Here is a 14,634-nt window from a genome sequence, read left to right as displayed (position 1 = left end):
GGAGATTCATGTTGAGCCTTCTTCTTATAGTGCTGCACCAAAGCAAGATCCTTACCCTCTGGAAAAAAATGAAATTACATCAGTATCTCTGTGAACTCAGATTTTCTGCGAATTTAGGGCATTGATTTTCAGAGGGTAGTGTTCTTTTCACCATAAGGAACTGCACACTTAAAAAAAAAAAAACAAAAAAACCAACAACTCCCAATTAACTTGTCTTAATGAGACTACGCAAAAGCCCTGATCACAGGGTTTTTAAAGATCCGCTGGCACTCTGGTTAAAAATCTGTGTGTGTTAACCCCAGTGTGCTATATGCAAGTTAGGGCTCAGAGCTTTTTAAAATTAAAAGTTACTATATAAATGTCCCCTGAGCTGGGGGAGCCTTTGCCTCTCACTGGAGCACATGGTCATAGCACGCTGACTCACTTCAGAAGTCTGGCTGCATGCTTGGATCTACACTGTGGTTCCATGGAACCAGCTTCTTCATTACCAAGAACCAAGCTACTTCCAGGAAAACAAAGATTGAATACCTTACTGTCAAAATAAAAATGGTAACAAAGAGTAGCCAAGATAGCCACTGCCCTCAGAAATGGGCCTTGTTTTCTTCCACTTGAAGAGAAGGTTTTAAACTAAAAGATAAATAGATTAAAATGTCTTCCCACCACCCTGACTATGGAGCGCCATACCCTTGGCTATGGGAGGACAAGTCTCTATTGAGTCTGGAACTGTCCCCGTTACTTGACAAAGCCCTTGAACTAATAAAAACAAATTCTGAGGCTCCTCAAAGTTACACAAAGGACCGAATGGGAAAAGCTACATGGAACACAGTGGCATTTTTCCTTGTGATCCTGAAGTCCTAACCTTGGGGATTTCCACTCAGGCTGAAACCAGTCAGAAGCAAACACTCATGCAAAGCTTTAAGCCAGGATGCCTGTAGAGGAGGGACAGGGGAAAATACAGGCCGGATATGGCCTGCCAAGCCATTCTATTCAGCCCATGGGGGCCCTAAAAAGGTTTAGAAATGATCTTCCCAAGGGCTGCCTATCAAAGATGACAAGGCACCAGTGGCAGCAAGACCAAGGAGGAGCTGGTGACAGGACCGAGCAGCAGCAGCAGCAAGGCTGGCCTGGCCCCCCACACTCCCAGCCCCCAACCTGCTTGGAGGCTTCTGGCCTGGGACCTGGAGGCTGTTTCCTTGCCCTCCCTCCAGGAGTGGAAACTCAAATAAAAAACGGGCTGATGAAGAGCGGGGGGGAGAGAGAATGGCCAGCGCAGCATGAGCCAGCCCAGGTTGGCCAGGCCAAGCTAGGCCCCCATGGTTTCTGGCTGGCTCCTGCTACGCTGTCTGGTCCCAGCCACACAGCCAGGAACCATGCACTGCTGGGAGATGCCCAGCCGGGCTGGCAGGCTCTGTGAAGCACTGGAACCCATGCAGTGTGGCACAGAGCCAGCTAGCCTGGCCCACCAGTGCTCAGTTCCTTCACCATCAGGCCAGGACGGGTTGGGTCAGGGTGGCTCTGTGCAGGTCCTGGCATTGCAGCTGGGACCCACGTGGCAAGGCACAAAACTGGCCGGGAATTTCCTGGTACCACATGGTTCCCAGCAACATCCCCTCCAGGCACCACGTGGTTCCCACTGCAATGCTGGGACCCACGCAGCACAGCATGGAGCTAGATATGTCAGCCCTGTGGCACGCAGCTCCCGACTGTAATGCTAGGTCCTACACGAAGCCAGCCCGATCCACTGGTGCATTAGTGCCAGGAGCCACAGGGAATCCCACGCCATCAGGCTGGGCCAGCTCCATGCCTCCACACTCGGTTCCTAGCTCTCTAGCCGAGAGCCCCACATGGAAGCACAGAGCCAGAGCCCTGCGAGCCCCACGCTGCAGCTGGGAACTACATGGTGCCCTCCCCCACAACCCACATCCATACACACAGACAAACACATACAGCCCCCCCCCCCCCAAAACCCCATACAGCAACCCAAAACCCACCCCCATACCTACACACACACACCTGCCCACCCACCTATGTCCCCACACCCCCCAACAGTGTACAAGAGTGAGACTTCATTTTGAACTATGACGCAATCACCTCTACATGCACAACAAAAAACACACACACAAAAATAATCAGGAGAAAAATATTTTTTGAAATAAAATTAAAAGGTGTTATTGTAGACATGTGATTTTTAGTACACAATTTAGGGTTGTTTTTGGTTCCAAGATGGTAACACCCCTCCTTTCCCTCCCCCAGGTCCCAAAAGAAGTACTTCTGGGGCAACGGGAAGGACTCCCAGTGGCAAAGTGTCAAGGGTTGGGGATGGGACTTCTGGTCCCAAGATGGCAACCAGGGGGAGGGGCACCAGCTGAGGGGCAGCTCTTGACAGCTCACCAAGACTCATAAGTGGCCATCCAGCTGAAATAAAATTGGCCACCCCTGCTGTAGAAGCAACTCTCCCAGCCAACATGCAAAAAATTAGACTGCCACAGCAAAGTATATCATCATACATGAGCTTAGGAAGTCCCAACCAGTGGTGGAATAACCAGGAGCTAGATAACTGCACTGGTGCCTTGGCATAACTAGAGTTGGTCCATCAAGCAGCATGGCCTTTCAGAAGCCCCAGTTCCAAGAAAAGTATTTTAATTAGGAGTCAACAGAACGATGCACATCTGAAGCAATACACATGCACAAATGCACTTTCATTCCACTTCAACCTCAGACAGAAACTTATTCCAAAGCCTTCTCCAGAACATCCTTTTATGCATCCTGTGTTGGGTCTAGGGTCATGTGCACACTGAAATGACTGGGCAGTGCCTGTCTAAGTACAGACCGTTCAACATGACCATGTGGGGCAAGTACTTTGAGCCAACAGCACAAGTCCACATCTGAGCGGTCTCCCTTCATTTCAGTGAATACCGCACAGGCACAGAACAGGCCAGAATTTTAGTCCTGCTGAAATCGTATCTAATCCAGATAGTAATTGGCTTATGTTTTAGCAATTCGGTGCAGATTGTTCTTGAACAATTATGCCCAGACTCTGTTGTTCTTCACACAGCAATTTTTTCCCCCCTAGTCAAGGAGTAATACCTACCTTGGGACAATGTTCCAGATAAACTGATATGTTTCAAACATTTTCATCACAGACTCTGGCAGGTCCATCTCCTCCCCACCCAACCCCCCTAATTTTTTTTTTTTTTTTTTTTTGCATGGAACCCAGAGATGAGCCGTGACAGCTGCAATGTCTCTCTCTCATGTTCATACAGCAAGATTAGGTTAATCGCTAGGAGAAAAGGGTGTGAGTTCCGTGGAGATTAAGTGCTTCAACCCACACCACTATCTGAATGAGCTATGGTGTTGCTACAGTGCTAATCTACTTCGGAATACAAGCCATTGGAATCAGAAGATATGCACTCGGTCTTTTTTTTTTTTTTTTTTTTTTTTAAAGCAGGTGATATCATGCCTCACACTAGCTCTTCCTGCTCTCACTGCTTAAACTCTCTTCAAAGCAAAGCAGAGGTGTTGCTTACAAGAGGCAAACAAGTCTGGCCTGTGAAGTTCATATTCAGAACCCCTGCTTCGGCCAGCCGTGCATTTGATCGGATCACTTACTGCTCTGGAAAAGTCTCAGCACACAATGAGGCCAACGTTTTCAGATCTGGATACCAGACTTTAGCCGCTTAAAACACTGGCAGAGTTTTTCAGAGGGACAGAGCTTTTTCTATTAACTTCAGCAGAGGTTACTAGGTGTAATCCCCTACCAAATGTAATGTCAAATATTTCTTCTCTCATAACCAGTCCACAGAGCACAGTAGCCTCTAGCTACTGAACCTGGTTTATGAGCTTAGGCTGAAGAGACTCATACTCTGGCAGGGGAACAGACTTAAATCCCAGGTCCCAATACTTATCTCACAGACATTCTGCCCAACTCTAAACACCCACAGTATGCATATGTGCCAAAATATTCAAAAGAACAACTTTACTTCAATTCTTCCCATCACTACCCAAAAACCCCTACACTGCATATGTTGTAAAATGGTACATGCAGATTACTTGGCTAATTTCATCTTCAGTCCTATTTTGTGCAGTTATCTAATCAATCACTTCTTCAACCTACACAATTTAACTAGTAAGGAATACTCAAATGGAGTTTGTATATTTGGGGATAGGTGAAGTGGGGGGAAATAAGTCTTTAACATTTAAAGAAGTTTAATTTGGCCCTGCACCTAATCTTATGGGGGTATCCTGGAAGATTAAACAAAGTGGTCTGTGACCAAAGTTTGCTCTGGTTTTATTTTGGAACAAAACAGAATAACATTTGTAAAAGTTAAACAGCCTCTAATGATGAAAGTTAGGACCACACATACTTTTGCTTTGCACAACACTGCGAGTGTGTCAATCGTAAGTTCTGTGCGATTTCCATGGAGTTGTTTTCCCTATCAGTTTGTTCTTTATTTTTCCATCAACAAATATCTGATTTAACAGGATGTCCTGTAACGCATGGACCAGTTCAAGAGAGTTTGGTACAGGGGTTATACTGGGCTAGCCTGCAACAGCATAGTGGCCTATCATTTCCTGGATGCATTTTGGGCTCCAGAAAAAAAACAACATTTAAAGAAAATTAGATCCAACTGTGCCCTTCCCTGCTACTACCACCAAAATAGGAGCCAGGTGGTAAATCAACAGTAGGTAAGGTAAGTGAACTGCCTTTGTTTAAGTGAATGTGGACTTTGAATTCTAACATGTACATTGTCACAAGCTTACTTCATTCATTATTAAAGTATGCAAGAAAGGAGAAGAAAAAATTAGGCAACTCATTAGAAAGAGCTATAGGGGCAGTTCTGGCATTTAAATTTTAGCACCACGGGTGGCTAGAGCAGGGGTGGGCAAAATGCGGTCCACCAGCCCATTCTATCAGGCCCTCGGAGCCGCTAAAAAATTTAGAAAATTAATATTTATCTGCCCCTAGCTGCCTGTCATGCAGCTCTTGATGGCTTGCCAAAACCCAGTAAGCACCCCCCCCGCCCAAAATAATTGCCCACCCCAAGATAGAGCTTGGGTTGTAGACGGAGTGAGAAGACACCTCCACCTGAGCTACCTTAAACACCTGGCTCATTTCCTTCTGATATTTTTCTTGCCTTGGAATCTAACCAGTGTTTAAGTGTGTTCCTCCAATACCACATTTTGCATTGCCTTATGCCAAAGCTTTGGGTCACCAGAGCAAGCCACAGAATGAAGGAAAATTCACAAGTATTTTTTGAAGAACCAGAGGGCCTTTCTAAACATTTCTGCAGGTGGATTACTGCTGGTTACCAGTAATCCTTCAGCAAGAGCAACACATACACTTACGTTTCAGATTTGCAAGCGTGCCTTTCTGCTGCTATTTATTTAGATTCCAGTACATGTGCATAAACACATTTTTCTCTTGTTTTTGAAACTACAGAAAGTCCTCTTCTCTCACGCCAGGAAATCTTGATCTGTTCACCTCTTCACTTCATAATACAAATGCCTGAAAGAGATGGGCCTTGAACTAGACCCTGAAGTTCAAAAACTTAGGTGGATTCCAACCAAGGAATTCATTTCTGAGACTAAAGCCCTTCACACAGAGACCAGCTGCCAAGCCCCATGACTACCTGTAGGCACTATTATATTGAGCACCTCAGTTATCTAGCTGTATCTGCAGTATCAGCCTCGGTGCCTAAAAACCATGATCATGGACAAGGATCCCAAGACGTAGGATGCTACACGAAGAAGAGGGACCCTGCCAATTCCATAACATTTTATCTTATAAAGCAGTGGTGCTCAGCCTCCAGGAGGAATCTACCTCACAGTCCTGTCATCCTGCCCACTGGGCTATCCATTGGGTTCAGAAATCTGATGGCAGGGAGTAGTAGCAGCAATTAACATTGCCGTTGCTCCCCCACTGCTAAGTGTCCTGATCATAAGGAGCCCCATGGTCCAAATGAAAAGGCCCCACATGTCAGATCCCACTGGAATGTAGTCACTCCATGGCTAGACCCACTGTACACGCCACATCCAGCCTACACAGCAGCTCCATGTCGCTCATCTAGACTGTGGGGCCAGAGAGGCTGAGCACCACTAATTTTAAGTAAAAGCAAAATAAAGGATGGAGAAAGGTCAGGGAAGTACAAAAGAACAATAAGGCAACAGCTGTCAGTGTAACAGGCAGCAACATCACAGATTCACAGAAGTTCAAGGCTGGAAGGGACCTCGTGAGATCATCGGGCAGGAAAGACTGCTGGGGTCAAATCATAGATAACCCAGCAAGGTGTGCGTCCAGTCTCCTTTTGAAGATCCCCAGGGTAGTTGCCTGCACCACCTCCACTGGGAGTCTAGTTCATAGTCTGGAAACATTAGCACTCCACTGGCCTAACCACTCTTACAGTTTTGATAGGCAACCTAGGAAAAGAAGAGTTTTAAAGGAGCAGAATAATGATGTGCATTCGTGGAAATTTACAGAAAGCTCCATCCAAGCACAAGGGAACGCACAGGAGGAAGAATGAAGATGCATCTTTAAAAAGCTAACGCACAGGTAGCGGACGCCGATAGCTCTTATGATGGAAGCCTTGCCGACAGGCAGAGTTTCAGTCTCAGGATCCAAACTAAGATGAGATTTACAGATCAAAATGGAGCGTGGAAGTGAAATTCTCCCCCACAAAACAGAAAGCCACAAGAGCTACCAACATGAAACAGTTCAACATCAGTTATCATAGCCTGATATATCTCACCTAGAGGTAGAGTGACCTGGGTTACAGAGAGGAAGTACGGATCCAACAGAAGTAAGCTTTAGGCCTAGCTGGTCGCACTTCTGGAATGTAATGCTTTCTTAAAATAGGAGGATCAAAGCTACTTCAAAACTGCTAAGCTGTTGGGGAAAAAGATGTGCAGTAAGGAACAGGCATATGCAAACTTTAACTTAAGGTGCGCGCTTAATGTCTTTCTGTGATGTTACCATGAAAACAAAGAAACTAACTGTAGAAATCACAGGAGTTATAAGCAAGATTGAGTTTGGCATTTTGCCAAGCAAAGAGGAGAATTAGAAAAGCCTAGCAGAACTAAATTCATGGAGGAAGAAATTACATCCTTAAGTGGCCAACAGCACAAGATACACTGGGAAGGGGAAGGGGGGGGCGGGGAAAGTAAAGCATACAAAACTGCAATTTTCAAAAGCAAAAAAAAGTTATTTATTTATACTTATATATTTCAATCTTGAACTCTGTGACTAAGACTATGGACAAAAGTAAGCTTGTCACCATGTTACTAGGACAACAGGCAGGCTAGAAACACAATACACAGAAAAAGGGTAATTTCTATTTAATTGTCTTGAGATGTTTGAGACAAGGCTATCTGATAATAGCATTACCAGCAAAACAACTGAGTTTTGGAAGGGGTTCTTGCATGTCTACCCCAACCCTTTTCTTGAAAAACTACAAAACCTTTCTTCCTGCATTCAACTATGGCCTATCCAGCCTGACAACTAAAGAACAAGCAAGACAAGCATGCAGAAGAGCCACAAGAGCAGAAGCTGAGCAAGAGAAAGGAGAAAATCTCAGACTGCTTCAAAAAAAGCTGAGTCAGTGTTAACAGCAATACTGGTTCATCTAAATGTTCTGGGGGAAAGAAGTCTTGAACAGTCAACCCTAACTCCTTTACAAGTTAAGAGCTTACAAACATGTTTCCAGATATTTTGCTGAAGGACCTTCTGAAGTGAAAGACAGACTTGACATGTCCCATATACCTAATGTGGGGAGGGGGGAAAAAAAAAAAGTTTAAAAATATTTAATGCCTTCTTTATATAGTACGAAAGAAAAAAGACACGGTACAAGTCAACAGATGGCCTGCAAATGTTTTTAATTAAGAGAGCTGACTTTTCACTGCATGTTTTCAATATGCAAGTTATACTGAATTTATGATTTTTTTTTTGTATTTTAAAATCTATGTTGAAAAGTCCTAGAAAGAAAAGCAAGTTTCAGTACAGCACAACAGTAACTTAAAACTAATCATTTCAAAACTGGTGGAAAACAAGCAAGGCACCAAGTGCAAATCACAAGGCAAACCAAAATGGTTCAGAGGGGCCAGGAATGTTTAATGGCTATAAAATAGCTGCTGGCTGCATTTGCCAAAAAAATTATAGAAGTGTTAGTCATATGTAGTAATTGACATAGCAATTAGCAGACCCCAAGCAAAAGGATAAAGTTAGTTTGTCCTTTATACCCCCAGAAGATAGAATTAGCCATGTGCAAAGGTATTTTTGCAATGCGAGATTAAACGTATCTTGAATATAGTCTGCAGAGAACCAAACGCAATAACTTGCATATACAACCGAGGACAGCTGAAAGGAAGAGAGAATGATTTTTAGATATGTCTTGAGACATCAGCTTACACATTCACAATGGATTATCTGTTGGCAGTTTAGCTGAAGCAAGTTCTCTCAGCAGTGCCTATGACAGACATAGCGTTAACTTAATCCAAACAGGCTTCTTCAAAGAAAGATAGTTGCCTTGAATAGAACTCATCCGCTCAAACTGCTTGTTAAGATGCAGGACACAGAGCACATCTGAAAAGTGATCCCACATAGCTAGTTTACAAAAAAGCCCCAATCCTGCAAGTCTCCAGCTTCCAAACGTGGTTTATTGACTCTGGAATATGTGACGGAATAAGTCTATGCCCAAGTTCAGCTTTTTAACAAGGTCTTCAGAGACTCTTCAATCTCACAATGGATTGTTCACCATTACCTCCTAGCCTGAAAGCACTGCCTTCTCTTTAACCCTGAAGCCCCTTAAGCCCTCCTAGAGCACAGCTCTGGATTGTGACTGCAGGCTTCTTCGTACTTAGAGCACATATTTTGGCTTATTTTATGCATCCCGAATTCAGTTCCTCTAGCAGGAGTGAACCAAACCTTTTTGGCAGGCGTCCCACAAGTAAGTCCCGCACCCTTCTCAAGTGCCACTTAAATTCCCTTCTACCCAATCTGCTGCTCTGCTTTTTGCTTTCTGCCTTGTGCTCCCTGCCTCCTCAGCTGCTCTATCTGCCTCCATGCTACTTATCCATCCCTGATCATTTGTGACATGCAGAGGCTGCCCATGCTCCAGCATCATTAGGGCCAATGTTTGTCACACATCATATGTGAGCATCACATGATGAATCATAACATGCCAACTGGCCCTGCATTAAATTATTGCAGGGTACTTCTCCACAAGAGAGCTGCTGTTCAATGAGCACCTTGTGTGGCTGATCTGCCACTTTTATCCAATGATAAGCTGGTTTAGCCTCTTGGTACGTTATGATGTCACACAATACTCATATACTGTGTGACAAAATGAAACCTATAGTCCCTGGCAGATGTTCATCACAAAGAAACTGAGAGAATCTGCAGTTCCCTCTTACCTTGGTATTGCTACTGTGCTCATCACTAGACTTACTCACTCACACAGAAACCTCTGCCTTTAGGCAGGATGGCCAACTGATATGATGTTTGCTCACTCATGAACACAATCATGGCTAGTTTACCCAAGGACATTCAGGAAAGTTAACATGAACTCAAGGTGTGAGGTCAATGAACACAACTCTAAGTGTCAACCCTGCCCAGATGCTTCCATTCAGGTGTAAAGTAGCAGGGCTGCAGAACACTCCTGAGCAGGATCAAAGTGGTGGTAGCAGCAGCCTTAGAGGAGGATCAAGCATCACCAATTTAAAACCATGTTGCATGTGCATGAGCTGCGCAGAAGAGGGCCAAATGCAGAAGGTAAATGCACTTCAAATTACCTCCCTGACATCAGGCAGACAACTGCTATAACCTGTACCCCTCACTGACATCACACCATCAGCATCTCTGTGCAGACAAGCCTTACCCAATATTTTGCATAGTAAACCACTTCCTCTTAAATAGACAGTATTTTGCAATGTCTTATTTCACACACAATGTGAAAATGTCACACCCCCCCACCCATTCCTTTACTCCAGTCATTCTATTATTGATAATGAAAATAATTTTAGAACATCTCTAGTATAATCCATGTACCAGAAGCAGGCAGACCTTAAGGAGGTAGCCTAGCTCATAATGGACTTCTTTTGGAGTGGGTTTTACTTCCCACCCCTCCAGTATAGGAACAGTGACAGAACCATCAAAAGGAAGAATTTCATACCTGCGGTTCCAGAATCCAAAAGGTATCTATCACTAAAACGTGCGTTTTCACTTCAGTACTGTGTATGGAGCAAGATGCCCAGATTTAAGGGGGAGGAGAGGGAGGGAAGGAAAGAGTCAAGGAAGTGGAAAGTTACACAACTCTCTACACACTAAAGCTGGTTTATTAAGTTTACCTAGTACAGAGGAAAAAAAAAGTTTCCATACTGAAATAGTCTTCCAGTATTTTTCATACTGTAAGCAGAACCCGAGAAAGTTTACAGGCTCAGAGACATACCAAAGGGGAAAATAAAACTAATAATGAATATTTACAGAGCAGGTAAACTACATATCGGACAGAATGTATATTAAAATGTCAAAAGATTTCTCCAAGATGGATTTCTCTCTGGCCTTAAAGATCCTGCCTGAAACAATACAGGGGCTCGGACACAAAAAATACTGGTTTCCTCTACAAGGAAAAATATAACGTTCCAGTGAGAATGAAAGACTATGTGCAGTTCATTGTATTGATAGACTCTGGGGTGAAACTCATTTATCTCAATGCAAAAAAACAAAAACAAACAAACCAACCAACCAACCAACAGTGCGCACGCACTTGGGTTTCTAAAGCCAGAGAAACTGCAGGAATCGGGGTACAAGGAAAAAAAAACATTTGCAAAAGTGAGGTTCAAGCTTGAGAAGAGCACAGAATAACTTGCTCTGCACTGGCAAGGTCCTACCAAATCAGCCACACTGATGCCATGGTAGTTTGTATTAGATAATTTGCCTTTCAAGAATTCAAAACTTAAGTCAAACGTTAGAAACGTAAGTGTGTGGGATGACCTAAATGATGTAAGCACAAGTAGTTAAGTGAACCATAACATCTGCTGAATTTTTAATCTCCAATGTTCCCCTGGCTTGCAGCAAAACATGTATACATTAGCTTCCAAGCACTAGAGGAGGCGTAGAGTGGTACATTAAGGACAGTAAAATTTTATCTGGCAGGAATTCAATAACATCCAAATGCATTATTTTGCTATCAACTGCATTCCACACTTGCTGAATGCGTTTTTTAAAAGTCCTTATGACCTGGAAGCATTAGTCAATATTTTACCTCAAGTTACCTGGACACAATAAGGCAAAACATCTCTCTATAACAGTCAGTGTCATTTCCAAAGTACAGACAAGACTCTCTTGGTTCACACAGTAGTTTACTAACTGCTAGAATGCCAAGTCATAGCTTCTCGGAAGAGATGCCCAAATCTCCAATCTGTATGCGTGGTTCAATCTGTAACTAGACAGGCTCCGCTATACTGCAGCATATGCAGGCATGGATACACTAGCTTAGCACCAATTACAGTAGCAATACAAAGAAGGGCAGGCTAGTTTCCTGAGGAAAGTACCCAGGGTACTGGGTGGGCCTGCATGGCCTACGCTGCTGCCGTTTCATTGCCATCAGAAGCCAGGCTGCCTTGATGGACGCTGGCTCAAATATGCCTACTTGTGCTCTGCAACTGGAAATGCTATGGCAGGACATGTAATACCCACCGAGATCAGATGATGCAGCAGATTCTTTCCCTCCCACAACAGAAAAAGGTATGGTCCTTAGAGGAAGGAAAGAAGAGAGGTAAGAAGAAATTAAATGCAGGCTAATTCCACAACTGCAGCCAAATCCTACGATAATGGCAATCAGCCCACTCAGCTTGTTTTAACAAGAACAATATTCACAAGAAGTGAGCACGCCTCAGCCGCAATAAAACTTTTGAATACTAGAGCTATGCACAGAGAACCACAACATGCTAAAACAAGATTTCAATATGGTTTAAGAGTTAAAAAACCCTCAGATTTCTAGATAGCATGTGTTAGTGAGAGTTGCTTTGCAACTGAGACACCAACTTCCTGATTTTATAACCCTCCTCCCCCCCCCCCCAAAAAAAAAAAAAAAATCACATTCCAAAATTTAGCATCTAGAGGTCATGAATAGCTGCATGTCCAGTAACTAAGAGTGTCAAAGTTGTTAACTGTTTTAGACAGGGACATGATGGATTTGTATAGTTGCACCAAATATATTTTGGGAAAGAAATGGATTGTTAACAATTGCAAACTGCAAGGAGACAAATGTGGGTCATCAGTGCAGTATTATGCTTGAATCACAGGCTTACGATCCTAGAACCAACAGTAGGAACTTGAGGCAGAATCAAGCTTTTGGTATCAACTTTTGGAAGAGTGATTTGATATCCTGACTGCAACCAGTTCTCTTATTTGTGAGGAGGGACTGAGGGGAGAGCAAGGAGATTACCAACATCTGTCCTACCCATCAAATGCTAAAATAGTTGTACCAGTCTAACAAGTATACTACCATATTAGCCACATACTAAGAGGCAAACAAGGGAAACTACAGCCAGGATACTGATTTGCAAGTCTGGAGCTACCTCGATCTCTTTGTTACCTTATAGACACCACAGCTATCCAGAGCTTCAGAGCAGCTTACTTCATCAGATGTACTAAACTGAAGTTTCTGCAAGTGTATGCCTCTTGGATTGAGCAAGTCTACAAGGCAGACATCTACCCATCTACTCTGCCTAAGTAGGTCTTGTTCCATCCACAAGAACAACTGCTTATTCCAACAGGAGCCCAGGATGTAAAGAGATGCACAAAGATCACATTCACACCCACGAGAAAACAGAACAACCATGAGAAAGACGCAGACTATTCCATCTCAGTACTTGACAAGTTGGCTCCATATGTTCACAACCCTCTTCATAAGTTAAGCCGATGCAAAACTAGATCTCAACATTTTACCTATACTTAACCACGCAAGGCTTGTGCATTGTGTGAGAGCAGTACTTCTCTAGGCCAGTGGTTTTCAACCTTTTTTATACTGTGGACTGGCACAGGAACAAGACGGATGCATGGAGCCGGCTGCCCCCCTCCTGGGGCTGCCCTGTCACCCAGCTTTAACCCCACACATGCCAGCAGCAGAAGCCACTTGCCTGGGGTGGACAGACAGGGGTCCGAGAGAGGGGCTTGTGCCATGACCCGGCAGCCAACCCTTTGTGGCCTGGTACCGGGCCACGGCCTGGTGGTTGGGAATCTCTGTTCTAGGACAACAGGAAAAAACAAGACAGCCATCCCTAGTCACAGATTCACAGAAGTTTAGGGCTGGAAGGGACCTCTTGAGATCACTCGGTCCAGCCCCCATGCTCTGGGCAGGAGACTCCCGGGATCAAATAACCCCAACAATGTCCAGTCGCAGGGAACATGCAAGAATAGCTGAAAATTTTAGAGACTGGCATAAAAATCAGTCCTTCAACTTTTCCTCCCTGTTAAAATTCAACTGTAAGCAATTAAATTCAAGTCACTCCATAAGGCAATCTCAAAAGGTGATGCAATTACCAGACACTGCCTTTGTACCTCCTCCAAAGCAGGTTGATAACAGCCTGGACATTCCTTCTCTTTCCCTTAAAGGCCTCATGTCATGGCAAATTTACCTTCCAGGAGGAGACGGGACACCCTGAACCCAGTCAATAAGGCTCTTTCACTCAGGCACACAGAAGGCGGGAGCTACTGGAAAGCTACACCAGGCACTCCCTTCCCCCTCCTCTTTAGGACCAAACACACTGCATTCAAAAAACACTCCCATCCCCTGCAGCAAGGGATTAGCCATTTATTAAAGAGGAAGCAAAACACTGTGAAAGGTTTCCAGTTAAGATTTCAAGGGCAAAAGCAACCACGGTGTAATTTAAATGGAGTTACACCAGGGATTCATATGGCCAAAGGAACAAGTTGCTCAACGTAACCAATATTTCACTTATCCAGACGCTGCTTAGCAGCCTTATAACACTTTAGCAAGGATTAGGACACTAGATTTTTTTTTTGGCTGCGTTTTTTTTTCCTTCCAGAAGAGCAAACAGCATGATTTCTGCCCCTGCGTTAAGCAACGACAACATTAACAAGCCCACAGGCATTTATGGGGTTTAGACTTTGGACTTCCAAGAAACTGGCTACCTCGGTGTTTTGTTTTCCTGGAGGAGCCTCAGGCAAATATAATAGGTATTTATGTAGAAGCTTTCATCCAACAAACAAGAAGCGCTCCTCAAAACATTCATTAAGACATCCCCTGGTATGGAGACAGAGATGTGCCCAAGCTCACTTTAAGCCGGCTGGCCCAGATACTGATAGCTGCAGAGCTGAGGGGACGCAGCCCAGCAGAGCTAACCCATCCAGCCTGGACTCAGTTTCTCAGATGGGGTTTGCAGCCCACATTAACCCGGGTGCTGCACGGCTAGCCGTACCAAGCTGGCTACTTCCATGCCCGTCCAAGCTGCAGTACAGCAGGGACTGCAGCTTACCTCTACCCCCCACGAGGCAGACGAGCATTATACCCTTATTACAGAGTCACCTACGTGACACTACGCAGCAAATGCAAAAGAAAAAAAAAGGAAAAGAAACTGGCGTTAAACCAACTTCAAAAAATAACCCCGTCCCCAACT

General features: G+C 44.2%; 1 protein-coding gene across 7 annotated transcripts in view; it reads right to left on the bottom strand.

The window, feature by feature from the left end:
* Positions 1–14,634, bottom strand: part of FBXO34 (F-box protein 34) — a 53,848-nt gene that overhangs the window by 38,341 nt on the left and 873 nt on the right. The window contains exon 1 of one of the 7 annotated variants that reach the window (XM_090034239.1): positions 11,690–11,708. The exons of the other annotated variants lie outside the window; for them this stretch is intronic. The gene's annotated coding sequence lies outside the window, so the exon portion shown is untranslated. Of the gene's footprint in view, positions 1–11,689; positions 11,709–14,634 lie in introns of those variants that run through there. 7 annotated transcript variants of the gene reach the window in all.

Source organism: Crocodylus siamensis, chromosome 2, assembly GCF_052110815.1.
Source record: "Crocodylus siamensis isolate JL-2025a chromosome 2, ASM5211081v1, whole genome shotgun sequence".
Classification (NCBI taxonomy): Eukaryota; Metazoa; Chordata; order Crocodylia; family Crocodylidae; genus Crocodylus; species Crocodylus siamensis.
The sequence above is the reverse complement of the archived record's forward strand: the minus strand, read 5'-3'. Positions and strand labels throughout refer to the sequence as shown.